At 46.2% G+C, this 25908-nt stretch overlaps 1 non-coding gene and 1 pseudogene across 2 annotated transcripts in view; one reads left to right on the plus strand and one right to left on the minus strand.

The window, feature by feature from the left end:
- The first annotated feature begins 2895 nt into the window (after positions 1-2895).
- Positions 2896-3030, plus strand: LOC114671181 (small nucleolar RNA SNORA70). The gene has a single exon (XR_003721068.1). It is a non-coding gene; the product is annotated as a small nucleolar RNA SNORA70 (small nucleolar RNA).
- Positions 3031-5323: 2293 nt separating this feature from the next.
- LOC114671088 (ataxin-3-like) overlaps positions 5324-25908 on the minus strand; it is a 109469-nt pseudogene continuing 88884 nt past the window's right edge. Inside the window, exons 7-10 of the transcript XR_003720994.2 lie at positions 19122-19325; positions 14667-14794; positions 9581-9734; positions 5324-6141 (exon numbers count right to left, since the gene is read on the minus strand). The product of XR_003720994.2 is annotated as an ataxin-3-like (transcript). The remainder of the gene's footprint in view (positions 6142-9580; positions 9735-14666; positions 14795-19121; positions 19326-25908) is intronic.

The raw sequence follows: 25908 nt of genomic DNA on the forward strand, positions 1-25908 counted from the left end.
GTTTTACCAACGAGGTCCATTTAGATCCAGCAAAGAGAAGAATCTGCTGACAGTCACATGGAACAGAGGCAACTAAAATAAAAGCCAATTCTTGGCCCAGTGATTATTGGGTACACCAGAGTATGTTATCCATGAATTCAGCATACCTTTACTGGAAGATTCTGCTTATTGAAAAAGTGCATGGGCCGGGCGCGGTGGCTCATGCCTGTAATCCCATCACTTTGGGAGGCCAAGGCAGGTGGATCAACCTGGCCAACATGGTGAAACCCCATCTCTACTAAAAATACAAAAATTACCCGGTGTAGTGGTAGGCACCTTTAATGTCAGCTTCTCCAAAGGCTGAGGCAGGAAAATCATTTGAACCCAGGGGGCAGAGGCTGCAGTGAGCCAAGATCATGCCACTGCACTCCAGCCTGGGTGACAGAATGAGACTCTGTCTCAAAAATAAATTTAAAAAAAAAGAGTGCATGGAATTTTTATTCAGAATGACTAATGCAAGTTATTAGTCATATTCTAGTACAATACTGGGCTTTAAATAAAAAATAAAAATTTCTGGGCTTCTAGACAAAAAAGCAGAAGTGACATGTAAGGGAAAGAAATTAGAATCTACCTTTTTGAGAGCAATACTTTGTACCTGAGGAAAATGGAGTACATATTTAAGAAAAGAAACTGTAAGCCATGAATGTTATATCCAGCAAAACTGACATTCAGGTAGAAAAGACCCTGACATGCCACGCTGTGACAGAAGACCTCAGGCGCTATTATTCCCATGATCTCTTCCGGAGAAATAACAAACTTCAGACAACGAAATGCCTAGAAAGACATCGATACAGGGCAGATCTTGAGTCCTAAATTTGCTACTTGTATAAATAAGACTAAATGAGGGTGATATGAGAGGGTGTGGGGCCCCTCCCAGTATCAGGTTCACAGGGTGCTAAGACCTGTTTGCTGCTCTTTGCTGAGTGTATGATCTGTCCACAGAGAATGTCTATAAATGTCTTAGAGGAGCAAATTAATCCGGGCATTTACCTAGGCAGTCCTCAGGAGACTGGTGCCCTGGCTAGTGAAACAGGTACAGATGAAAGAGAAGGTCTGTAGGACTGCACAGTGAAATGACAGAGTCCTGGCTGAGCATGATGGCTCATGTCTATAATCCCAGCATTTTGATAGACTGAGGCAGGTGGATCACCTGAGGTCAGGAGTTCAAGAACAGCCTGGCCAACATGGTGAAACCCCACCTCTGCAAAAATACAAAAATTAGCTGGGCATGATGGCATGTGCCTGTAATCCCAGCTACCTGGGAGGCTGAGGCAGGAGAATCACTTGAACCCAGAGATGCAGATTGCAGTGAGCCATGATGGCACCACTGCACTCCAGCCTGGGTGACAGAGTGAGACTCTGTCTCAAAAAAAAAAAAAAAAAAGAAAGAAAGAAAAGAAAAGAAAAAGAAAAAGAAAGAAAGAAAGAAAGAAAAGAAAAATCAGAGTCCCATGTACCTGGGCCGCGTGAGAAGCCAGAGGTCTGATGACATGGAGCAGTTGGGGGGGATATGGCGACCCTGTCCCTCTACCTGAACCATCAATATGATCCAGCCAGGAGGCAGGCCTGCATATTAAATATAGACAGCATCCTGGAGCTCTTTTCTTTTTCTGCTAATAATCACTATTCTGTCTACCACCACCAGCACCAAACTTTGCCTGTGCCTTTCAATTAAAAAAAAAAAAAGTCACAGAGGGTGGAGCAGGATGGCTGAATAGAAGCCAACACCATTTGGCCGGGCGGGGAGGCTCACGCCTGTAATCCCAGCACTTTGGGAGGCTAAGGCGGGCGGATCGCGAGGTCAGGAGATTGAAACCATCCTGGCTAACACGGTGAAACCCCGTCTCTACTAAAAATACAAAAAAATTAGCTGGGTATGGTGGCGGGCACCTGTAGTCCCAGCTACTTGGGAGGCTGAGGCAGGACAATGGCATGAACCCAGGAGGCGGAGCTTGCAGTGAGCCCAGATCGCGCCACTGCACTCCAGCCTGGGTGACAGAGCAAGACTCTGTCTCAAAAAAGAAAGAAAAGAAAAGAAAAAAGAAAAGAAAAGAAAAGGAAAGAAAACCTACATCATTTGATCATTTGACCCCTGACAGGAACACCAAATTTTAACAGCTAACAACACACAAAAAGAACCATCGCAAGAACCAAAAATCAGGTGAGCAATCACAGTACCCGGTTTTAACCTTGTATCTCTGAAAGAGATGTTGAAGAGGGCAGGAAAGACAGTCTTGAGTTGCTGACGCCACCCATCCCCCACCCCCCAGCAGCAGCCCCGTGGCATGGAGTATTGGTGTGCTTTGGAGAGGAAGAGCACAGTGATTGTGAGACTTCGCATTGTCACAGCAGAAAGCAGAATCCAAGTGTACTTAGCTAACACTGGCTCACACAGGGAGTACTTGGACTGGCACTCACCGGAATTGCCCATTCTGGCAGTTGGAGCTTGAGTTCTGGCAAGCCTTGCCACTGTGAGCTGGAGTGCTCTGGGGCCCTTAGCAGACTTGAGGGGCAGTTTAGGCCATCAGGACTGCAATTCACAGGCAAACCTGAGTGCCGAGCTGGGCTCACAACCAGTGGACTGTGAAATCAGAGGCACACAACCTCCTGAGACATTAGCTGGGGCAGCTAAGGGAGTTCTTGGGCCACCCCCCACTCCCACCCCTGGCAGTGACCATGTGGCACAGACAGATCTGTGCACATGGGAGAGGGAGAGCTAGCAACGTGGGGACTTCACATTGAACTCAGTGCTGTCCCATCACAGCAGAGACCTGGTAGCATTCACCATCTGCTGACGAAGGAGCCCCTGGGCCCTGTATAACCAACAGCCATAGCCGGGTAATATGCTGCGGGCATCTACAGCCAACTCAGCTGGCCGAGTTCCTCGCCTCATGGGGGTCCAGTGTGCAATGGCTGCAAACAGCAGCTTCCTTGATGGTGCACGCAGCCTGTTTCTTGTATGGACTGCTCTAAGGGACCTTGGAGACGGGCCCTTCAGATGGATGTTCGTGTCTGACCTTGCACTACCCCAGTGTAGGCTCCAAACAGATACGCAAGGTGCTTTTGGAAAGCCCCAGGGCACTGTGGCTGGGGTTCACATTGGCCAAGTTATCATGTCCATCCGCCTTGAACCCGGAGAACAAGGAGCATGTAGTTAAGGCCCTGCTCACAGCCAAGTTCAAGTTCCCTGGCCGCCAGAAGATCCACATCTCACAGAAGTGGGGCTTCACCAAGGTCAATGAAGATGAATTTGAAGACACGGTGGCTGAGAAGTGGCTCATCTGAGATGTGTGTACGTCTCACGAGTACATCCCCATTGTGGCCCTCTGGACAAGTAGTGGGCCCTGCACTCATGAGGGCTTCCATTGTGCTGCCGCTTCTTAACACTCACCACTAAATCCTACTTCCTGTCCACCGGTGGGCACTGGGCTCTGAGACATGCTGGCTTCAGGTGTGACCCAGCACATTCCCAGCTGTGGCGGCTACAGTGAAAGATGCCTTCTGTTCGAGAAAAGCAGGAGGAAGAGTAAATGGGACCTGTTTTGCCCCTTAGGTACCAGCTCAGCCACAGTCGGGTGGAGCACCAAGCAGCCTTTTGGGGTCCCTGAGTACAGGCCTAGGCTGTTGGTCAGCATTTGCGGACTTGCCCTGGGCCAAGGGGAGCCCACTGCCCTGAAGGATGAGTCACAGGCCTGATAGCATTCATCACAGGCTGCCTGAAGAGCCCTGGGGCTTTAAGTGAACATCAGCAGTGGCCTGGCAGAACTCCTTGTAGGCTGGTGGTAGTGGTGGCCACGAGGAGAGGTTCCTCTGACTGAGGAAAGGGAAGTGAAGAGTGGGAAGGACTTTGCCTTGCGGTTTGAGTGCCAGCTTAGCTGCAGTGGAATAGTACGTCTATAGAATTCCATTCTATCTTAGTACATCTATAGAATGGTTTATGACTCCAATCCCTGGCTCCCAGACAGCATCTCTGGACCCACCCAGAGCCTAGGGGAACTCACTGCCCTGAAGGGAGCGACAATACCCTGGCTGGGTTTGCTATTTGCTGATTGTAGAGCCCCAGGCCCTTGAGTGAACTCAGGTGGTGGTCAGGTAGCATTTCTAGCAGACCTTAGGTGAGACCCAGTGCTGGGCTGCTTCAGGTCTGAACCAATGCAGTCCCGGTGGTGATGGCCACAGGGGTTCTTGTGTCCTTCCACCCCCAGGCAAGAGGCCTAGCTCGGAAAGAGAGGGAGAGACTCCGTTTGTTTGGAAGAAAGTAAGGGAAAAGAACAAGAACCTCTGCCTGGTAATGCAGAGAATTCTTCCGGATCTTATCCAGGACCACTAAAGCGGTACCTTTAGGAGTCCGCAAGAACCACAGTGTTATTGGGTTTGGGGTTCAAGTTCCTTTGAATACCTGGAAAGCCTTCCCAAGAATCACAGGCACAAACAAGCCCAGACTGTGAAGACTACAATAAATGCCTAACTCTTCACTGCTCAGACACTGATGAATATCTGTAAGCATCAACACCACGCAGGAAAACATGACCTCACCAAACTGAATAAGGCACCAGGGACCAACCCTGCAGAAACAGAAATAGGCAACCTTTCAGGTAGACAATTTGAAAGAGCTGTATTGAGGAAACTCAAAGAAATTCAAGACAACACAGAGAAGGAATTCAGATTTTCCATCAGATGAATGTAACAAGGAGATAGAAATAATTAAAAAGAGTCAAGCAGAAATTCTAGAGTTGAAAATGAAATTGACATACTGAAGAATGCATCAGAGTCTTTTTTTTTTATGCTCATTTATTCTCAAGTACTTGTGCAGGGCTGATTTCAGAGTTTAGGAATGCACCAGTCATGAAATAATGATCCCATCGTAGGGCTTAAAACGCTAGACCTCAGAAAACATTACCATCTTTCCAAAGAATTGAGGAAAAATAATGAAAACCAGGTCGCAGAAAAGTTGTGATCAGAGAAAATAACACAAGAAAACACTGGAGCACACAGTATACAGTTGAAGGGAGAACCGTTTATCCTTCTAGAACCGTTACTATTATCAATACGGACTAGAGATACTTTCCTGAAAGGTTAATTTGGTTAATAAGAAATGAAAGCCACTATTAGATGATGTGAGCCAAATTATCTACAAGAGAGAAAAAGAAAACTAACTATATGGAAAAAGCCTGAGGCAAGAGGTAATTAGCTGGTCTGCAAAAAGATCCAAGAAAAATGCCCTAATTTTAGACATGTTAGATATTGCACACTCAAAAAAGAAAAAGAAACATTTAGAAAATTATTTTAAATGTCTTTAATTGCTGAATGCCTCTTTGGCTAATATTTGGAAGATCATTATTTAGTCCTACAACTGACGCATTGTTCTACTTTCTCATCATTTTTTTTGCAAACCACTAAAAGTCTTATTTCCTCATCTCTTTGACACATTACCAAAGTGGACCCTATGCTGTAATCACACAGGATAATGTTGGAAAGTATGAATATCTAAATTATTTTTTAAAGGTATTATTTTTTTTCCTTGTGTTTTCAAATCATTTCTGACCGTTTCTAAAGACATGGTCACAGCTGCCTGAAGCATGTCTTCTTCACCCATAGCATCGCCTAGATCACTCCCAAGTGCTCCTGAACTGGTGGTTGGCCTTTCACATGGATGTGAACTCTGTCCTGATAGGTCCCCCTGCTGCTCCTGCTGCTGCTGCTGCTTCTGCTGTTGCTGCGTTTGCTGCTGTTTTTCAAAGTAGGCTTCTCGTCTCTTCCAAGGCTCTTCTGAAGTAAGATTTGTACCTGATGTCCGTGGAATATCTTGAGATATATTTCTGGAACTTGCATACTTAGCTGAATGGCCCTGCGGAGATCTGCTTCCTCATCTTCCATGTCAATTTCCTGGCAACTTAGTGCCAGAGCCCTCTGCAAATCCTCCTCATCTTCGTCTAACATTGCTGAGCCATCATTTGCTTCTAACACTCGTTCCAGGTCTGTTTTATGGACTCTTTGCTCTTTCAGTTGTGCTAATTCTTCTCCAATAGGTTTTGGTCGGTGCATCTGTTGGGCCCTGATCATCTGCAGGAGTTGGTCAGCTTCGCAATCTGGCAGGTCACCCTTAACAACAAACACAGAATAACCTTCCTGTTGTAATTGAGCCAAGAAAAGTGCAAGATATGTATCTGATACTAATTCTGGACCCGTCAAGAGAGAATTCAAGTTAAACCACTGTTTTCCTAATTTTCTAACTGTAAACCAGAATTCCTTATAATTGCATATAAATGATCTTTCATTTATAGGATTGATCCTGAGCCTCTGATACTCTGGACTGTTGAACAGGATTAGTTCTAAACCCCAAACTTTCAAGGCATTGCTTATAACCTGAATAGAGAAAAAACCACTGTCATATTTCCAGAAGGCTGCTGTAAAAACGTGCAATAATCTTCACTAGTAACTCCTCCTTCTGCCATTCTCATCCTCTCCTCCTCATCCAGCTGATGTGCAACTGAGGATAATTCCACAGGGCTAAAATATTCTCCTTGCAATAAATTATTCAGGCAATGTTGAGCACAAAGTGAGCCTTCTTGTTTCTCGTGGAAGATGGACTCCATGTTTATTTGTCTGGAGCCAACGGCCCCCACGCCGAACCACCCCCTCCAGCTCCGCCCCCTGTCCCTGCATCAGAGTCTTAACAGCAGAATTGATCAAGCAGAAGGCCAGGCACGGTGGCTTACGCCTGTAATCCCAACACTTTGGGAGGCCGAGGCAGGTGGATAACTTGAGAATAACAGTTCGAGACCAGCCTGGCCAACATGACAAAACCCCGTCTTTACTAAAAATACAAAACTTAGGCTGGGCGCGGTGGCTCACGCCTGTAATCCCAGCACTTTGGGAGACCGAGGTGGTGGATCACTTGAGGTCCGGAGTTCGAGACCAGCCTAGCCAACATGGTAAAACCCCATCTATATTAAAAATATAAAAATTAGCCAGGCAAGGTGGTGTGCACCTGTTATCCCAGTTACTCAGGAGGCTGAGGCCAGAGAATCGCTTGAACCTGGGAGGTAAAGGCTGCAGTGAGCCGGGATCACACCACTGCACTCTGGCTCGGTAAACAAAGTGAGACTCTGTCCAAAAAAAAAAAAAGAGTTTGAGACCAGATTGGCCTACATGGTGAAACCCCACCTCTATTTAAATTACAAAAATTATCTAGGTATGGTGGGAAGTTGAGGCAGGAGGATAGCTTGAACCTGGGAGGTGGAGGTTGCAGTGAGCCGAGATGGCACCACTGCACTCCAGCCCGGGCAACAGAGCCAGACTTTGTCTCAGAAAAACACTAAAAACCAAAAACTGAAACCAAAAACAAAAACCATCAAAAGACTAGGAAAAGCAGTGATTGGATGTTTGGGGTGTGGATATCGGAATCTGGAGCTGGGGACAAGTGTGTCATTTGATAGTCTCTTTTGAGAACCACTGTTGATCTAAAGCTATTCCAGTTCCCTAGGGGATTGCTAATAATGGGTCAGCTGCTGAGACGGGGAAAGGGGCCTAATTCCTTTTGCAAAACAAGGAGCAATATTTGTATGAGAACTCAGTACATTTCATCACATAAAAACTGCAAAATGCCAGGCTCTGCCACTTTTAAGCTAATATTTCTGGGAGTCCACCAAACAGCCTCTAAGATGGAACTGATTGTGAATATGCTGGTGCCGAGTGCAATGGCTCACACTTGTAATCCCAGCTACTCGTGAGGCTGAGGTGGGAGGGTCACTTGAAGCCAGGAGTTTGAGGCCATCCTGGGCAACATAGCGAGACCTTGTCTCTAAAAAAAAAAAAAAAAAAAAGCTAAGCCAAATGATACAGCCTCTAGAAGCCACAGTTTGCTCATTTACAAACTGGAGGAGAATAAGATGAGAATTGTCGATATTGAGGATCAGAAAGTGCTTCATGATGCATAAAGCAGGTAATGGATTACCAATGCTTTGCTGCTCATACATACAGCAATGGGTTCATACCATTCTGAGAGTCTAAATTTAGGATGTGTTATGACTAAAATTACCAGTAATTAAGTTTCTTATGCTTCTGAGGCTCTGCTTCCTCATCTGTACACTGTGGCAAGACCTTGTTCTGACTATGCACTGAGGATAAAATAAGGCTTTTTGAAAAAGAGAATGACACAAACCACTAATTAATGATTTCAATGTTCCTGTCCAAGGTCAGGCAAAAGTAACGCAGATCCATAGAGAATGTTGGTGCAACACTGCCCTCTGCTGGTCAGTAGCAGCACCACCATGGTTACAGAGAGGAAAAGGTCTTTACAGAGGGATTCCTGGGAAACTGAGGCAGAGAGGGGAAGGGATTTGCTCAAGGTCACAGAGTTAGCTTTGGACAAAGTGATGGCTCGAATTTGAGATTCCTGATTCCTAGTTCTTTCTAGAGGGAGAAAAATAAGGGCTGGAAACTAGTGGGTTGTGGTTTCACTCTCACCAGGCTCTGCTCGGCGTTTTAAATAGCTGACTGGAATTTCTCGGAAGCTGGGATCTGAGCACTCACTTGAGACCCCAAGGCCCACAATCTATTTGCCACCAAAAAACAAGACAAAGCAAAACACCATGGTAACTTGTGTTGAAAAAGATAGATCTTGTGTTTTTTTATTTCCCCGAATGGTATTTGCTGGGCAGACACGTGTATGTACAGGGTACCAGTCAGGATGGACCACAGGCCCCCATACCATGAAACCCTTCAGACTCTCCCCTAGAAATGAGGGGAACTGAGCTGGGTGCAGTGGCTCATGCCCGTAATCCCAATTTGGGAGACTGAGGCAGGAGGATCGCTTGAATCGAGGAGTTCAAGGCTGCAGTGAGCCATGATTGTGCCACTGCACTCCAGCCTGGGAGACAGAGTGAGATTCTAACTCAAGAAAAAGAAAGGAAGGAGGGAGGGAAGGAAGGAAGGAAGGAAGGAAGGAAGGAAGGAAGGAAGGGAGGGAGGGAGGGAGGGAGGGAGGGAGGGAGGCAGGCAGGAACAGTGGCTCACACCTGTAATCCTAGCACTTGGGGAGGCCAAGGCAGGCACATCACTTGAGCCTAAGAGTTTGAGACCAGCCTAGGCAACATGGTGAAACCTGTCTCTACAAAACATACAAAAATTAGCTGGGCATGGTGGCACATGCCTGTAGTCTCAGCTACTCGAGGGGCTGAGGTGGGAGGATCACCTGAGCCTGGGAGGTCAAGGCTGCAGTGAGCCGTGATCACCCCTCAGGACTGGAAGTCCTCCTGGTCTGCGTTCAAACCCTGCATTTCTGAACATTACTGTGTGCCAAGCCCTGGCAAATCATATTTCTTTTAATTTGATAACACTGTGAGGTTGGTACAATTATTATCACCATTTTACAGGTGAGCAAATGGAAGCTCTAAGACATTAAGTTGCTTAAGAGCAAGAGCTGTGGGCGAGCCCAGGTGTTGATAATTTGCCAACATTTGATGTGATGCTTCATGGTTTTATTCCTCCCCATTTGCAGACAGGAAAACCAAGTTACAGACAAATGAAAGTGACTTACCTCAGGGTCTTTGCATCTGGCATCCTCTCTGCCTGGAATGCTCTTCTCAGTTATCCCCTTGGCATCCCCCATCACCTTCTTAAGGTCTTCACTTAAAAGTCATCATCTGGCCAGGCGCTGTGGCTCACGCCTGTAATCCCAGTACTTTGGGAGGCTGAGGCGGGCAGATCACAAGGTCAGGAGATCAAGACCATCCTGGCTAACACGGTCTCTACTAAAAATACAAAAAATTAGCCAGGCATGGTGGTGGGCGCCTGTAGTCCCAGCTACTCGGGAGGCTGAGGCAGGAGAATGGTGTGAACCCGGGAGGCAGAGCTTGCAGTGAGCCGAGATTGCGCCACTGCACTCCAGCCTGGGCGACAGAGCGAGACTCCATCTCAAAAGAAAAAAAAAAAAGTCATCATCTTAGGGAGGTCTTTTCTGGTCACCCTACTTAAAAATTCAGGCTGGGCATCATGGCTCACACCTGTAATCCCAGAGCTGTGGGAGGGTGAGGCAGGAGGACACTTGAGCCCAGGAGTTCAAGAACAGCCTAGGCAACATAGTGAAACCCAGTCTCTGTAGAAAATACAAAAATTAGCCTAGTGTGGAAGTGCGCGCCTGTGGTCCCAGCTACACAAGAGGCTGAGGTGGGAGGATCGCTTGAGCGAAGGAGGTTGAGGCTGCAGTGAGCTGTGATTGCACCACTGCACTCCAGCCTGGGTGACAGAGCGAGACCTTGTCACAAAAAATAAAAATAAAGACCAGGCACAGTGGCTCACGCCTGTAATCCCAGCACTTTGGGAGGCCAACAGGGGAGGATCACGAGGTCAGGAGTTCAAGACCAGCCTAGCCAATAGGGTGAAACCCCGTCTCTACTTAAAAATACAAAAATTAGGCGGGTGTGGTGGCGGGTGCCTGTAGTCCCAGCTAGTTGGGAGGCTGAGGCAGGAGAATCACTTGAATCTGGGAGGTGGAGGTTGCAGTGAGCCGAGATTGCACCACTGTACTCCAGTCTGGGTGACAGAGTGAGACTGTCTCAAAAAATAAAAAATAAAAAAAATAAAAATAAAAATAAGTTAACCCCATGCTTTTAACTCAGTAACAAAAGGACAAATGACCGGAGTCAAAAGTGAGCAAAGGATGATCTAAGAAGATATACACACATGGGCAGTGGGCACATGAAAATATGCTCACCACGTAATGATGTGCATTAGGGAAACAGATCAAAACCACAGGACACACGCTTCCTATCACTAGGATGACTGTTATTTTAAAAATGGAAAATAACAAATATTGGTGAGGAGATGAAGAAATTGGAACATTTGCATATTACTGATAGCAGTGTAAAATGGTGCTGCTGCTGTGGAAAACTGGCCATTCCTAAAAAAGTTAAACACAGAATTACCATATACCCAGCAGTTCCACTTTTAGGTTTTTACCCCCAAAGAATTGAAAACAGGGACTCAAACAGGTACCACTTTTATTTTTATTTTTAGTAGAGATGGGGTTTCACCATGTTGACCAGGCTGGTCTCGAACTCCTGACCTCAAGTGATCCACCCGTCCCAGCCTCCCAAAGTGCTAGGACTGCTGGGGTGAGCCACCGTGCCTGGCCTCAAACAGATACTTGTAACCTGAATGTTCACAGCAGCACTGTTTACAATAGCCAAAGATGGCAACAACTCAGATGTCTCTAAACAGACGAATGGATTAACAAAATGTGGTCTGTCCATGCAATTCCATTTTACTCAGCCATACAAAAGAATGAAAGGCACATGCCACCACATGAATGAACCTTGAAAACAAGGTGAGCTTCTTGTGAATGGAGCTAGTCACAAAAGGCCACATAGTGTATGATGCCATTTATGTGAAATACCCAAAGACAGACAAATCCATACAGAGAAAGAAAAGCAGTGGTTACCAGGGGCCGGAGGAAGAGGGAATGGAGAGGGACTGCTTAATGGGTATGGGGTTTCCTTTTGGGGTGATGAGAATGTTCTGGAACTAGACAGATAGTGGTTACATAACATTGTGAATGAACTAAATGCCGCTCAATTGTTCACTTAAAAAAAGTAGAGATGGGGTCTTGTCATGTTGCCCAGGTTGGTCTCCAACTCCTGGGATCAAGTGATCCTCCTGCCTCAGCCTCCCAAAGTATTGGGATTACAGGCCTGAGCCACCACGCCGGCCAATTGTTCACTTTTAAATGATTAATTTCATGGTATGTGAATTTCACCTCAATGGAAAAACTCAACCCCAAACATCCTTATCTTCCCTCCCTACCTGATTTTTCTCCTAGTGCACAGGACCCCTCAAATACAGTATGTCTGACCTATGTGTCCATTGTTCATCCTGCTTCTTTAAAATGTAAATTCCAACAGGGTAGGGATTTCATCTGTTTTGTTAACTCATATATGCCTGAAGAGTCTCTGGTACTCAATAAATATTTGTTAAATAAATGAATTAGACAGGGTGTGGTGATGAAGAGAGTCCCACCGGCATCCCTGCCCCCATCTCTAATTCTAACATTCTAACGGGCTCTTGACCTTGGAGCCAGTTAACGATGATCCTGTCTGGGCTCATTTTCCCCTCCTTTTCCTGAAGAGCAGAATCCACAGGTCCTCGCTCAGCTCAGCCCCTTTCAACCCTCCTCTGCTGAGAGTTTGAGATAAAGGGGGCCACGAGAGAAGACAATGAATCCATCACAATGTGTGATGAGCTGTCTGCTCTGTGGCCTCCCACAGCAATTTATCATGACCTGGAACCACAGCTGTGAGGCCGGGTGTTACCCTACCAGGACCTCACTCCCCAGCTGCTTCAGAGGGGGACTTTTGCAGGAACCTGTCCATACCTATTTACTGAACAGTTGCTCGGATGCAGCCCTGTCCCAGGCACTCAGCCAAATGACAAATGAACTAGATAATCATTCATTCATTCGATGATTCATTCATTCTGTGATTGATTGATTCATTCATTCATGTGGTTGTCAAACATTCATTGAGCACCTACTATGTGCCAGACACTGCACCTTGCACTGTGACCCTTAATATCAGAGATGTCAATGCATTACAGACCAGGATTCCTCAGCCTAGGCACTGTGGATACTTTTGTTTTTGTTTTTGTTGTTATTGTTTTTGAGACAGGGTTTCACTCTATGGCCCAGGCTGGAGTGCAGCGGTACAATCACAGCTCGCTGTAGCCTCAATCTACTGGGCTGAAGCAATCCTCCCGCCTCAGCCTCTCAAGTAGCTGCTACTACAGGCACACGCCACCATGCCTGGCTTATTTTTTTGTAGAGACAGGGTCTCCCTATATTGCTTAAGCTGGTCTTGAACTCCTGAACCCAAGCTATCCTCCTGCCTCGGCCTCCTAAAGTGCTGGGATTACAGGTGTGAGCCACTCTGCCTGGCTACTGTGCACATTGGAACCAGACATTTCTTTGTCATGGGGGTTGTCCTGTTTATTAGCAGCATCCCTGGCTGCAGATGCTAGTAGCACTCCCTCAGTCATGACAACTCAGATGTGTCCAGACATTGCCAAACGTCCTTGGGGCACACAGTCACCCCTAGTTGAGAACCACTGGTCTAGACAAGTATATTTTCCACAAATTATCAGAGAAAAAAATGCATTTATTTTTGCTGTTTCCCCCTTCTCTTTCTCTCTCTCTCTCCCGCTACTTACCTACCTACCTGCTAGTTAAATTGGAAAGCAAAAGCATAATTACAGCTAACATTTGTAAACAGCACATAGTAAGGGATCATTTTATCTTGGTTAGTCTCACAACAACTATATGGGCAAAATACCACTGATGTTCATTTTACAGATGAAGAAATCAAGGTTCAGAGATGTTAAGCAAGTTGTCCAGGGTCACACCAAGATGAAGGGGCAGAGCTGGGGTTCAAATCCAGGTCCGTATGACTCCAGAGCCCGGGTGCTGCACCACTGTGCCACACACTCCCTGGCACAGAGCCTCACACATTGTAGTGATCAATAAACATTTATTACCTCAGTGAATGAACACAACAATGGGGCAAGGGAAGGCAAGGATTCTGAGGAAGGCCTGGAGAAGCATAGGCTGCAATTTGAGGGTTTGATATTCTGGAGGAACGTGTATTATCTTAATTATTTCCATCCATCAGTCCATCCATCCATCGATCCATCCACTCATTCACCAAGCATTCCCCAAACACCTGAGTTGTGCCTGGCACCTAGGAGGAATTCTGGTTTCAATATCTCATAGCCGGCTGGGGGAGACGGTTCATGCCTGTAATCCCAGCACTTTGGGAGGCTGAGGAGGGTAGATCACTTGAGGTCAGGAGTTTGAGACCAGCCTGGCTAACATGGTGAAACCCTGTTTCTACTAAAAATATTAAAATTAGCCAGGCATGGTGGCACGCACCTGTAGTCCCAGCTATTCAGGAGGCTGAGGCAGAAGAATCACTTGCACCCGGTAGGTGGAGGTTGCAGTGAGCTGAGATCGCACCACTGCACTCCAACCTGGGCGACAGAGATAGACCCCATCAAAAAAAAAAAAAAAATTCTCGGAGCCAAGGAGGATGCATTAAATGTGCTCAGGAATATTGCAACATCAGATACAAAATGAGAAGCCACATTATGAAGGGACATAGAGATGCTAGATTATCCTAGACTCTTGGTCAAAAGTGTTAGGTGTGCCTGCTCCAATTGGCTTAAGCAATAAAGGGAGGTTATTGGTTCCTAAATCTAGTTGAGGTTTCAGGTATGGCTTGATCAGGGTGTCCAAATGATGTTATCAGAAATCCCTCCATCATTTCCCTCTGGTTTTTTCTGAGTCAACTTAATTCCCTGCTGGCATGATGGCCACCAAGAACTTTAGGCTTATATCCTGCCAGCTTAGCAACTCCAACTCAAAGAGCAACACTTTTTCAATGATTTTAGCCAAAATTCCAGAACTTGTCTTAGACCAACCTGAATCATGTGCCTGCTCTTGAACAAAGCACAGTAGCCAGGGGAAAATCGTGCTTTGATTATCTAGGACTGAGTCCTGGACCCACCCCTGCGACTTGTGGAAGGGGACAGCTCGACCTGAGCCATATCAACTGAGAACATAGGAAGCATGGTCCTACCAAGAGATGTCTATTCCAGGTATGATGGAGCCTCAGAAGAGAGCATGACTCTCGTTCAGCTGGTGAATCAGGGAATGGTCCAATAAGCCACAGCTACGGAGATGAAGGTCTGTTGATTTCAGATGCAGCTAGAGGGGGAAGTTGGGCATGACAGAAAAATCCATCAATCTCTGCTATAGTTAAATATTTGAATATTGGATTGTTTGCAGATCTTGTGAAATCAGTGACCTCTGGGTCATGTAGGAACCCAGCATATGCCCACAGGACACAGCTGATCAGAGCAATAGTTCATACCTGAGACCCTGGACTTTCAGACCCTCCTCCAGCCCCCACCAGCCTCTGTCAGTGCTGAGCTGGACAGAACAAACCACATGAGGTTGGTTGGGCCTCTACCCCATGGAAAAACACAGAATGGTCATTTTTTGCCTGTACATTCCTGGACAAATAAATTCTCTTTTGGGAGTCTTTTCCTGGCTGGGCTATGTTATATGCCTCAGAGCTGCCCAGATCCGCTAGGAACCCAAATATTTCATTGCATGTGTAGGACAGGCTACTCATTCAGCCCAGGTCAGAGGACTGTTTCATGGGTGTTGGTGGCAGGAATTTTTGGTTGTCTTCAATATCTGGATCCCTGATTTTCGGTGGGGAACATGGTCAGCAGAATAAGGACTGCATTTCCCACCTTCTACTGCAGGTACGTGTGACCGCATGACTACGCTCTGGCCAGTGACCTGCAAGTGGCAGTGAAAGATCACATCCTTCAAGGGAGGACCACGCCCCACCTTTCTCCTTCCCTCCTTCTTCCAGGCTTTTTATTTTTTATTTTTATTTATTTATTTATTTTATTATTTGTTTTGTTTTGTTTTGTTTTGTTTTTGAGACGGAGTCTCACACTTTCGCCCAGGCTGGAGTGCAGTGGTGCAATCTCGGCTCACTGCAAGCCCCGCCTCCCGGGCTTACGCCATTCTCCTGCCTCAGCCTCCCAAGTAGCTGGGACTACAGGCGCCCGCCATCACGCCTGGCTAATTTTTTTTTTTGTATTTTTAGTAGAGACGGGGTTTCACTGTGTTAGCCAGGATGGTCTTGATCTCCTGACCTTGTGATCCGTCCGCCTCGGCCTCCCAAAGTGTTGGGATTACAGGCATAAGCCACAGCACCCAGCCTATTTATTTATTTTTTGAAATGGAGTCTTGCTCTGTCACCCAGGCCGGAGTGTAGTAGTGCAATCTCGGCTCACTGCAGCCTCTGCCTCCCAGGTTCAAGCGATTCTCCTGCTTCAGCTTCCCAAGTAGCTGGGATTACAGGCACGCACCACCATGCCCGGCTAATTTTTTGTATTTTTAGTAAAGACAGGGTTTCACCATGTAGGCCAGGTGGGCCTCGAACTCCTGACCTCACGTGATCCACCTGCCTCAGCCTCCCAAAGTTCTTCCAGCGTTTTTAGAATTCAGTTCTGGTGGGAACCATTTTGGATCATGTTCATGGGAGTAACACCATAGAGATGGCAGAGCTGGGGTTGGGTCTGGTGGCTCACGCTTATAATCCTGCCACTCTGGGAGGCCGAGATGGAAGGATTGCTTGAGCCCAGGAGTTTGAGACCAGCCTGGGCAACATAGTGAAACCTCATCTTTACAAATAAACTCTTGGCTCAGGTGATCTTCCCGTCTCAGCCTCCCAAGATCTCTGTGCTTCTCGCTGCCCATGGCACAGCTCTTACCAAAACTCCCTCTTTTCACTGGCCTTTTTATTCAGTCAAACCAAATTTCCCTTGGCGCTCTCTCCTGCTCTCTCTCTTGCTCGCTTTTTTTCATACCCACCCCCATTTCTCTTACGCCTGGAACAGTCTCCCACTTAGCATCTGCCTGCCCAGTTCTTTGTCTTCCTTTACAACCCCACCTACCACTTAGTTTCTCTAAGTGGCTAATTAACTGAAAGTTGAATAATTATACCTCTTTCCCCAAAACACATCTCTGAAATCCCACATGCCCCTGAGGTTGTGATCCATGAAGAAAGGTCTCTGACTACCTAATTTTCTTTAAGGGAATTCAATGAGATGACTAATTACAAGCACCATGCCTGGTACGTAATAATGTTCAGTGAACTGCAGCTATTAATAATGATATGTTAATAATAATAAAATAATAATAGGATATAAGCTCTTAGAAGACAAGGACAGTAGCTCTTCTATGCCAAGGTTCAATAATCCAATATTCAACATTTTTTTTTTTTTTTGAGATGGAGTCTCGCTCTGTTGCCCAGCCTGGAGTGCAGTGGCACAATCTCGGCTCATTGTAACCTCAGCCTCCTGGGTTCAAGCAATTCTCTGCCTCAGCCTCCCAAGTAGCTGGGATTAAAGGCACCTGCCACCAGGCCCGGCTATCACCATCCCCTCTCCTCTTCCTGCAGGTTACCCACCTGCAGGAAGGAGCCAAGGTAGGCAACTCAGAGCCAACCTAGGGCCGAGGTGCCCTCCCTACGCCTTCTTCCCGGGGCTGCCAACGATCCTGAGCTCATCCTCCTGACCTGCAGACCCCTTGGCTCTGGCCCTCACATCCTGCTTGCTGTACCTGCTTTATCCCATGTCACCATCTCCATTCTCCAGCCTTGTGACAATCCTGGTTCCTACCCATTCCATTGGCTTCTCCATTTGGCTTGGAGCTCTGTAGCTGGATTGAGACGACTACTCTGATGAGTGCCATGTCACTGGCTCAACAGAGTGGGCCCAAGTGAGTCAATGTCATTGACATGAAGGTGCTGTCAGTTTGGTGGGGACCAAAGAATGAGACTGTGTTTTAGTTGTGTTCGTTTGAACAATTACACACTTAGGGCTTCTTATGCGGATGCTCAGGGAGAAATATGGAAGACAAGATCTCGTAGAAAACAAGAAGACACATTGTAAATGAATCAGGCCTCCTGGAGTCCAGGACTAGGGAGGAACTCTCTATTGTGGATCACTCAAGGGAGTCTTGGGGCTGGTGGTCTTCAGGCCAAAGCCCCATAACTCAGCTCCTCTCTTCCTTACCTCAGTCTCTCTGCTTCTGTTTTTTGTCTCATGTCCTAAATGTCCAACTATTCAGCATAACTGTATTCTGCTTCCCCTCTCTATCCTCTGTAGCAAAACACACTGTTGGAATTACATTTTTATTTTTATGTTTATTTTTTTAAGACAGAGTGTCACTCATTCCCTAGGCTGGAGTGCAGTGGTGTGATCTCGGCTCACTGCAACCTCCACCTCCCAGATTCAAGTGATCCCCCTGCCTCAGCCTTCTGAGTAGCTGGGACTACAGGTGCCTACCACCCTGCCCAGTTATTTTTTGTATTTTTAGTAGAGACGGGATTTCACCATGTTGGCTAGGCTGGTCTCGAACCCCTGACCTCAGATGATCTGCCTGCCTTGGCCTCCCTAAATGTTGGGATTACAGGCATGAGCCACTGCGCCCAGCTGGAATTAAATTAATAATTTTTATTTCTGCTTTAGCAAGAGAGGCGGTGACTCGCTGATACAAGGAAGATATCTCCCCTTCCAAGGGTGATGTATTTAGCTTTTGGGTTAAAAAGGAGATGCTGTCAGGCACGTGTGGCTATCCTGGGAGATTACATAAAAACACAGGGGAAGTGCTCTTTGTGTTAGAAGAAAAAAGAAAAAACAAAACTTGTTTCCTCAAAAACTTAAACACAGAATTACCACACGACCCAGCAATTCTACTACAGGCTATATCCCCACAAAGAATTGAAAGCAGGAACATGAACAGGAGTCTGTAGAACCATGTTTATATCAGCATTATCCACAGTAGCCAAAAAAGTGGAAAGAAACTAAATGTTCATCAACAGATTAATAGATAAACAAAATGTAGAATATCTGTACAGCAGAATATTATTCAGCCTTTAAAAGAAATGAAATTCTGGGCCAGGCACAGTGGCTCACGCCCACAATCCCAGCACTTTGGGAGGCTGAGGCAGACAAATTTCTTGAGCCCTGCAACATGATGAAACCCCATCTCTCCCAAAAATACAAAAATTAGCCCAGTGTGGGGGTGCATGCCTATAGTCCCAGCTACTGCAAGGCTGAGGCAGGAGGATCGCTTGAGCCCTGGAGGTCTAGGCTGCAGTGACCTACGATGATGCCACTGCATTCTAACCTGGATGACAAAGTAAGATCTTGTCTCAAAAAAGAAAGAGAGAGAGAGGGGGGAAGGAGGAAGGAAGGAAGGAAGGAAGGAAGGAAGGAAGGAAGGAAGGAAGGAAGGAAGGAAGGAGGGAAGGAGGGAAGGAAGGAAGGAAGGAAGGAGCTAGTTCGAGGCAGTCAACCCCCCCATTATTTGAATGAGAGCATCTCTTCTGTGTTAGTTGGACTAAAGGAGAAGCTGCCAGAACTCTCAAGGGGAAGGAGAAAATGGAAGGGAACTGAAGCTTTGGGTCTATAAGGTAGTAGACACCTGAGCCACATTCCAGTACCTTATTCCAGGACCTGTCGATGACCAGGAAGATGCCAGGGAACGGACACCACAGGAAAGATGCCAGGGTGGGTGGCCCATTGTGTGCTGCATCTGCGACTGATCCCAGCGCCCAGGCAGGTTGCCTCCAGCAGGAGGATGTTTACCTGGCTCCGTACTGCAGGGATGCTGTGGTCAGTCTTCTGATCATCACAGAATTCTTTGGCTGTGAGTAAATGAAAGCCCAGTTAAAATGGCTTAAATAATATTTCAGAGAGAAAGAGAGAAAAAGAGCAAGAGAGAGTCCCAAGGTAGGGTGGCTCCTGGGTTAGTTAACTCAGCAGTTCACACCAAGTTCTTTCCATCATTCTGCTCTGCCATGTAGAGCATGTCATTTCAGAAAGGCCATCTCTTCTTGTGTCTGTTTCTTAGGAATTACTCCTTCCTTCTTTCCTTCCCTCCTTCCTTCCTTCCTGGCTTCTTTCCTACTTTCCTTTGTTTCCTCTGTCCTCCCTCCTGCCCTCCCTCCTTCCTTCCTTGATGGGATCTCAGTCTGTCACCCAGGCTGGAGTGCAGTGATGTGCAACCTTGACTCTTGGGCTCAAGTGACCCTCCCACCTCAGCCTCCCAAGCAGCTGGGACTGTAAGTGTGCACCACCCATGCCTGGCTAATTTTTAACATTTTTGTAGATGGGTTTCACCATGTTGCCCAGGCTGATCTTGAACTCCTGATCTCAAGCAATCCTCCCATCTCAGCCTCCCAAAGTGCTGAGATTACAGGTGTGAGCCACTGTGCCCAGCCCGTACATCTTTCTTTAGAAGCCCCCTAACAAGTTTCCTCTCATGTTTCATAGCCATATACTCATTTTCATATCCATGCCTACACCAGTCACCCACAAGCAGAATAAGACTAACATGAATACTCCTGAATTGGGGATGAAGTTGTCTTTCTCAAGGGTTTCAAACCTGAACAAAATTGGGGATTCTGTTAATAAGGAAAATAGAATGGATTATTTATTTATTTATTTATTGAGACAGGGTCTCAGCACTCCAGGCTGGAGTGCAGTGGCGTGATCATGGCTCACCTCGACCTCCTGGGCTCAAATGATCCCCGCAACCACCACCCAGCTTCCAGAGTAGCTGGGACCTAGGCTCATGCCCACCACACCTGGTTATTTTTTCTATTTTTGGTAGAGAAAAGGGGTCTCGCTATGTTGCCCAGGCTGGTCTCAAACTCCTGGGTTCAAGGGATCCTCCTGCCTCAGCCTCCCAAAGTGCTAGGATTACGGGCATGAGCCACCGTGCCGTACCTATAATGGATTTTGAATGGGCAATTAGGAATGTCTGCTACACCCCTGATACTGACAAGCTCTAAAGATTAATGGACATGTGGGAAGGATTTCAAGCATGTTTCAAGCATGCTTCTATTACCAATTAGCAGGTAGGGATATGACCCAAACTCTGGGTCAAAGGTGGCTCACCTACAGACACTCATTCCAGCCTGTGAGATGGAAAAAAGGAAGAGTGAAGTGTGCTCTTTATCTGTAAGGTCCTGACCTCTGCATACAAAGTTCCCTCTACTTCCTGCCCTCAGTAAGACCTGGCTCTCCTCCCTGACAGTTCTTGAAGCCCTTCCCAGAGGATGGTGGTCCGTCTCCCACCTCCATGGTGTCCTCTATGCTCCGCACCTCTATTTCCAGATCCGTCGTCCTCTATCTTGAGTAAGTGCTGAGGCTCCTGACATCTGCCTGTACCACCTTCTGCGCCTTCTCATTGATGATGCCTACTCATCAATCAATCAATCAACCTTTACTCATGCCTACTCATAAATCAATCAGTCAACTCTTACTCTCAGAGAGCTTTGGCAACTGGCTTATCCTTCTCGCCCCAGTTCCTACTGCCATATTGGTGACTTTAATGAGTCAGGACCTGGCCGAACTCCTGGCCCCTCAACTCCTGTCCCTTCTTATTCCAATGACCTTCACCTCCACTCTACTTTAGCCACCATCTCCCTGGACATGTACTGGCCCTCATTTTTTCCTGGAATGAATCTTCCTCTAACGTCTCGCATTTCTCTGATCACAGACTTGTACCTTCTGCTCTTTTGATCATTCCAGCTTAGCAGTTCTTTGAACTCTAGAATCCCTTGGCCCTTCCACTTTCTCCCTCTCAGGACCCTCCTTCCTCCAATTCCTTTCCCATCCACCCTAGATTCATTGATCTTTGCTATACCCAGGCATGGACGTTGTGAACAACTCCCCGACATCCATTCCAACCCAGACGGTTGGTCCACGCCGGTCATGGTCATTCCCTGTCTCTTATCAGGAGCGGAACAGTCATGTGACTCACTTCTAGTACTAGAGGGTAGAGTGAGGTGGGGTAAAGAGGACTCTGGGAAAGATTTTCCCATGAAAGAGACAAAAGAATTGATGATCTTTCCTTCTGAGGATGAACCCAACAACAAGGGTGGCAGTGCAGAGAGACAGAAAGAACCCAGATCCTTGATGATGTTGTCAAGCCACTAAATCAACCCCATCTGAAGTATCTTCCCCCAGGATATCCTAACACATGAAATAATAATTTATTTCATATTCAAGCCAGCTTGAGTCAGGCATTCTGCTACTCTCAGACAAAAGCACCCTAAATAACATAATTTGCAACTTGCAGCAAAAGCCCAGTCCTGGATCAATGTAAATTTCTTTCCATTCTGTCTTTATACCTGTTCTGCTTAGACTGGTGGAGAAAACAATAGTTCCTCAGTCCTCCAGAAACCTCAGACGTCTCTCTACCCATCCACCATTAGGAGAGCCTTTCCCCATCCATCTCCAGTTTTTGTTTAGGGTTGCAGAAGACCTGGGTTGTTATGTGAAATGGCCAGCTGTCTTGACTAGGAAACAGGTATTTTTTAAAGTTCCTGAGGATAGCATGGGTATTTGACTTGGGTAGAGGGGAACAGAGGGGAGATCTTGAGGTTAAAAGAAATCCAGCATTCATAAGAAGGTAGGGTAGTTATACCCAGATTAAGTTGAGTGAACCAAGTCATTCCCAGTGGCTGAGGTGAGTTAGGGGACAAAGAGAAGCTTCCTGCCCCGTGTTGTGGCCTGGCAGGGGTGCAAGCCCCAGGGAAGGGTGACCTATGGGAGAGCAATAGAATCAGCCTTCTGCTCCTGTATCTTGGGCCTGGCTAGTTACTGTCCCAGTAACACATGTCAACACCATAACAAACATAGTAGATACCAATGATGACGCATCTTAAAACTATGTGAACCAGTTGGCAAGTCCTGATGGGTTGCTGAGTGTGGAGGTGGGAGGCGGTTCCTGTTGGTGGGAAGGCCCCAGGCCCCTAGCATAATCTCAGTCACCTAGACTGTTGGCAATAACACATTCATGGTCTCTAATTCTTACCACTACCCCGGAATTCCTGTTTTCCCTGTTGGCTCTCTCCTCCCATTCACCATAGCAACTATTTTGAATCTTCTCGACACTCATCCCACCTCCCACCTGCCTGCCTTCCCTCGCACTCTCAGGCACCCCTGCCTCCCCTTCCTGCCTGCCTCCCTCCCTCCCTCTCTCTCTCTTTTTCTTTCTTTCTTCTTTCTCTCTCTCCCTCTCTCTTTCCTTCCTCCTTCCCTTCTTCCCTCCCTCCCTCCTTCCTTCCTTCTTTCCTTCGAATCTCCTCTATGAAGGGGTGGCCTGCCCCTCCACACCTGTGGGTGTTTCTCGTTAGGTGGAACGAGAGACTTGAGAAAAGAAATAAGACACAGAGACAAAGTATAGAGAAAGAAAAGCGGGGCCCAGGGGACCGGCGCTCAGCTTACAGAGGACCCACGCCGGCACCGGCCTCTGAGTTCCCTTAGTATTTATAGATAATTATCTTTACCATCTTAAGGATAAGGGAGTGGCAGGACAATAGGATCATTTTTAGGGAGGAAATTAGCAGTAAGACATAAGAACAAGGATCTGTGACATGAATAAGTTTAAAGGTAAATCCTGTGCCTTGAGATAAACCTTTTAGCAACATTGTTTCATCCTATCACATGGGGATAAACCTTGGACAATACCTAGCTTTTCTAGGAACAAAGTCACACCCTGCACGCCCAAAATCCATTAAACCTTGAGTTACCACAGCACATGTCTCTTGCAAGGACAAGGTTGGGGGTAGGGTCACAGATTAACAGCATCTCAAATACAGAACAAAATGGAGTCTCTTATGTCTACTTCTTTCTATATAGACACAGTAACAGGCTGATCTCTTTCTTTTCCCCACATTTCCCCCTTTTCTTTTCAACAAAACCACCATTGTCATCATGACACCGAGATTACATATTTCACAAAGTAATAGAATATCACAAAGCAAGTGGAGGCAGGATGAGATCACAGGATGGTGTTAAAATTAAAATTTTTGGGCATGCATAGTCATGGATAACATTTTATCAGAAAACAGGGTTTGAGAGCAGACAACCTGTCTGACCAAAATTTATTAGGTGGGAATTTCCTCGTCCTAATAAGCCTGGGAGCGCTACAGGAGGCCGGGGCTTATTTCATCCCTTCGGCTTCAACCGTAAAAGGCGGCACGCCTCCAAGGGGGTCGTTTATAGGCCTACCCTCAGAGCGCATTCTCTTTCTCAGGGGTGTTCCTTGCTGAGAAAAAGAATTCAGCGATATTTCTCCTATTTGCATAATGAAAAGAGAAGAAATATGGCTCTGTTCCGTCCGGCTCACCGGCGGCCAGTTCAAGGTTGCCTCCCTTGTTCCCTGAACATTGCTGTTATCTTATTCTTTTTCCAAGATGCCCAGATTTCATATTGTTCAAACACTCATGCTCCACAAACAATTTGTGCAGTTAAGGCAATCATCACAGGGTCCTGAGGTGACATATATCCTCCTCAGTTTACAAAGAAGATGATAGAATTAAGAGATTAAAGTAAAGACAGACATAAGAAATTACAAAAGTATTAATTTTGGAGAACTAATAAATGTCCATGAAATCTTCACATTTTATGTTTTTCTGCCGTGGCTTCAGCCAGTCCCTGCGTTCAAGGTCCCTGACTTCCCGCAACGTTCTCCCTCCCTTTTCCTCTATATAAATGTGCCATGGCGATGAAGGCTTGTTCGTTAGTCAATGGTGCTCGATTGCGGTGTTTCCGTCTCCGTGGAGGCGCTTTTCTTTGCATCTCTGATGGGTTCATTGTAGAACTTCAAATGTTTAGTGGGTATCCAAACAGGAAGCTGATTTGCTCCTGGTGAAACACAAGCAAAACCTCTTCCCCAGGTTATCACCTTCCCTATTTCCCATGTCTTATTTTTGTTGTCTTTCCACCAAATCAGTTTTCCTTCATGTGGACTGTTCTTTTTACCAGTAAGATGTTGTTCTGCAGAAGTAGTAGTCTGATTTCTATAAATGTTTAAAAAATTTAAAGTATAGAGTGCTAGATTAAGCTGCATCTGAGGAGTGGTACACTCCTTACTGTCTCCCCCTTTTTTTTGTTTAACTAACTGAGTTTTAAGTGTTCTATTAGTTCTTTCAACTATGGCCTGTCCATGAGAATTATAAGGAATTCCTGTTGTATGTGTAATATTCCACTGATTTAAGAATTTTTGGAAAGCTTTACTACAATAACCTGGTCCATTGTCAGTTTTAATTTTTTCTGGAACTCCCATTACAGCAAAACAAGATAATGAATGTTTTTTAACATGGGAAGTACTTTCTTGATTATCTGGTCCTAAACAATGTAAAATCATTGTACTTTCGTACACTTCTGAAGCTGTGCCTACGCCGACAAGTCTTGTAACAGCCTTTTGTTTAGGCCAATTTTTTGGCCACTGATTTAAAGCAATGACAGAGATATCTGCTCCAGTGTCTACTAACCCTTCAAACTGTTTTCCTTGAATAATGGCCTTACACACAGGTCTGCTCTCAGAGACCAGATTTGCCCAATATGCAGCCTTTCCTGTCGGATCAGTGCTTCCGAACCCTCCTGTTCTTTTTATCTCACTGTTTCCAACTTTAATATAAGGTAGGAGTAATAATTGAGCAATCCTGTCTCCTGGACTGGCACTCCAAGGAATTGAGGAACTAATAACCAATTGAATTTCGCCTTTAAAGTCTGAATCAACCACACCAGTATGAATTTGAACTCCTTTTAGATTTAAACTTGATCTTCCTAAGATTAGTCCTACAGTCCCCTCAGGCAATGGGCCATATACCCCTGTGGGGATTTTTTGTGGAGGCTCCCCTGGAAGCAGAGAGACTGCTTGTATGGTGCATAAATCTACTGCTGCACTGCCGCTTGTGGCGGGGGATAATTGCTGTATTGTGATAACTGGCTTATTCCCTGAGACACTTGTGGCAGTGGGGGTTGTTGTTCCTGAAAACCCTGAGGAACAAAGGGCTGAATTTGGAATGCCCCAGTTTGTTGCGGGGCCTGAGGCTGGCCCCTCCTCTCGTTTCCCGACAGTGGTTGCCCATTTTTATCAAATTTAGAACGACATTGATTACCCCAATGTTTTCCCTTTTTACATCTTGGACATAGGCCAGGTGGCTCTTTATCTGTTCTTGTAGTAGCTTGAGTAGTTACATTTTGTTTGAGACTAGGCAATTCTTTTTCAGATGACCAATTTGACCACAATTATAACATCTTCCCCCAAATGTTCTAACCTGTCCTCCTAAAGCAACTCCTGTGATTGCTTGAGCCATAAGCATAGCTTTATGCATAGCTCCTCCAATTCCATCGCAGGCCTTAACGTACTCTGAGATTACATCTGATCCTGCGGGAACCTTTCCTTTTAATGGCTTAATGGCTGATTGA

Source organism: Macaca mulatta, chromosome 11, assembly GCF_049350105.2.
Source record: "Macaca mulatta isolate MMU2019108-1 chromosome 11, T2T-MMU8v2.0, whole genome shotgun sequence".
Classification (NCBI taxonomy): Eukaryota; Metazoa; Chordata; class Mammalia; order Primates; family Cercopithecidae; genus Macaca; species Macaca mulatta.